Source organism: Platichthys flesus, chromosome 18 (genome assembly GCF_949316205.1).
Source record: "Platichthys flesus chromosome 18, fPlaFle2.1, whole genome shotgun sequence".
In the NCBI taxonomy this organism is placed as follows: domain Eukaryota; kingdom Metazoa; phylum Chordata; class Actinopteri; order Pleuronectiformes; family Pleuronectidae; genus Platichthys; species Platichthys flesus.
This window is the reverse complement of record NC_084962.1, coordinates 2,540,997-2,543,496: the sequence shown is the minus strand read 5'-3', so window position 1 is coordinate 2,543,496 and position 2,500 is coordinate 2,540,997. Positions and strand designations below refer to the sequence as shown.

At 42.2% G+C, this 2,500-nt stretch overlaps 4 non-coding genes across 4 annotated transcripts; all 4 read right to left on the bottom strand.

Moving 5' to 3' along the window:
* Positions 1-231: 231 nt before the first annotated feature.
* Positions 232-313, bottom strand: trnas-aga (transfer RNA serine (anticodon AGA)). Its single transcript has one exon. It is a non-coding gene; the product is annotated as a tRNA-Ser (tRNA).
* A 992-nt stretch (positions 314-1,305) lies between these two features.
* Positions 1,306-1,387, bottom strand: trnas-aga (transfer RNA serine (anticodon AGA)). Its single transcript has one exon. It is a non-coding gene; the product is annotated as a tRNA-Ser (tRNA).
* An 821-nt stretch (positions 1,388-2,208) lies between these two features.
* Positions 2,209-2,280, bottom strand: trnag-ucc (transfer RNA glycine (anticodon UCC)). Its single transcript has one exon. It is a non-coding gene; the product is annotated as a tRNA-Gly (tRNA).
* Positions 2,281-2,379: 99 nt separating this feature from the next.
* Positions 2,380-2,461, bottom strand: trnas-aga (transfer RNA serine (anticodon AGA)). Its single transcript has one exon. It is a non-coding gene; the product is annotated as a tRNA-Ser (tRNA).
* Positions 2,462-2,500: the final 39 nt, after the last annotated feature.

The window sequence follows — 2,500 nt, the reverse complement described above, 5'->3', positions numbered from 1 at the left end:
AACCCAGGTCAACTGCTTGGAAGGCAGCTATGTAAATTAAAGTGTTGGGCTTAATAAAACTACGATGGCTGGGAATCGATCCCAGGTCAACTGCTTGGAAGGCAGCTATGCTCACCACTATACCACCTTTGGCAGAAAGTCATTGTTATTTGGCAGCCACAACACGATAAATTTGTGAGATAACAATATTTCCAGCTGTTTTGTCTTGGTTGCTAAACAATGAGAGTCTACCGTTGTTGGCAGGGTTTGAACCTGCGCAGGGAAACCCCAATGGATTTCTAGTCCATCGCCTTAACCACTCGGCCACAACAACCTGACAAATATTGTTATTTCAATAACTTTCAAGATAATGTAGCAACCAGAGTTTGACATTGTAAATGAAAGTGTTGGGCTTAATATAACTGCGATGGCTGGGAATCTAATCCAGGTCAACTGCTTGGAAGGCAGCTATGTAAATTAAAGTGTTGGGCTTAATATAACTGCGATGGCTGGGAATCGAACCAAGGTCAACTGCTTGGAAGGCAGCTATGTAAATTAAAGTGTTGGGCTTAATATAACTGCGATGGCTGGGAATCGAACCCAGGTCAACTGCTTGGAAGGCAGCTATGTAAATTAAAGTGTTGGGCTTAATAAAACTACGATGGCTGGGAATCGATCCCAGGTCAACTGCTTGGAAGGCAGCTATGCTCACCACTATACCACCTTTGGCAGAAAGTCATTGTTATTTGTTAGCCACAACACGATAAATTTGTGAGATAACAATATTTCCAGCTGTTTTGTCTTGGTTGCTAAACAATGAGAGTCTACCGTTGCTGGCAGGGTTTGAACCTGCGTGGAGAAATCCCATTGGATTTCAAGTCCATCTCCTTATCCACTCGGCCACAAAAACCTGACAAATATTGTTTTTTCAATAACTTTCAACATAATGTAGCAACCAGAGTTTGAGATTGTAAATGAAAGTGTTGGGCTTAATATAACTGCGATGGCTGGGAATCTAATCCAGGTCAACTGCTTGGAAGGCAGCTATGTAAATTAAAGTGTTGAGCTTAATATAACTGCGATGGCTGGGAATCGAACCCAGGTCAACTGCTTGGAAGGCATCTATGTAAATTAAAGTGTTGGGCTTAATATAACTGCGATGGCTGGGAATCGAACCCAGGTCAACTGCTTGGAAAGCAGCTATGCTCACCACTATACCACCATCGCCAGAAAGTCATTGTTATTTGGCAGCCACAACACGATAAATTTATGAGATAACAATATTTCCAGCTGTTTTGTCTTGGTTGCTAAACAATGAGAGTCAACCGTTGTTGGCAGGGTTTGAACCTGCGCGGGGAAACCCCAATGGATTTCTAGTCCATCGCCTTAACCACTCGGCCACAACAACCTGACAAATATTGTTATTTCAATAACTTTCAAGATAATGTAGCAACCAGAGTTTGACATTATAAATGAAAGTGTTGGGCTTAATATAACTGCGATGGCTGGGAATCTCATCCAGGTCAACTGCTTGGAAGGCAGCTATGTAAATTAAAGTGTTGGGCTTAATATAACTGCGATGGCTGGGAATCGAACCAAGGTCAACTGCTTGGAAGGCAGCTATGTAAATTAAAGTGTTGGGCTTAATATAACTGCGATGGCTGGGAATCGAACCCAGGTCAACTGCTTGGAAGGCAGCTATGTAAATTAAAGTGTTGGGCTTAATAAAACTACGATGGCTGGGAATCGATCCCAGGTCAACTGCTTGGAAGGCAGCTATGCTCACCACTATACCACCTTTGGCAGAAAGTCATTGTTATTTGGCAGCCACAACACGATAAATTTGTGAGATAACAATATTTCCAGCTGTTTTTTCTTAATTGCTAAACAATGAGAGTCTACCGTTGCTGGCAGGGTTTGAACCTGCGTGGAGAAATCCCATTGGATTTCAAGTCCATCTCCTTATCCACTCGGCCACAAAAACCTGACAAATATTGTTTTTTCAATAACTTTCAACATAATGTAGCAACCAGAGTTTGAGATTGTAAATGAAAGTGTTGGGCTTAATATAACTGCGATGGCTGGGAATCTAATCCAGGTCAACTGCTTGGAAGGCAGCTATGTAAATTAAAGTGTTGAGCTTAATATAACTGCGATGGCTGGGAATCGAACCCAGGTCAACTGCTTGGAAGGCATCTATGTAAATTAAAGTGTTGGGCTTAATATAACTGCGATGGCTGGGAATCGAACCCAGGTCAACTGCTTGGAAGGCAGCTATGCTCACCACTATACCACCATCGCCAGAAAGTCATTGTTATTTGGCAGCCACAACACGATAAATTTATGAGATAACAATATTTCCAGCTGTTTTGTCTTGGTTGCTAAACAATGAGAGTCAACCGTTGTTGGCAGGGTTTGAACCTGCGCGGGGAAACCCAAATGGATTTCTAGTCCATCGCCTTGACCACTCGGCCACAACAACCTGACAAATATTGTTATTTCAATAACTTTCAAGATAATG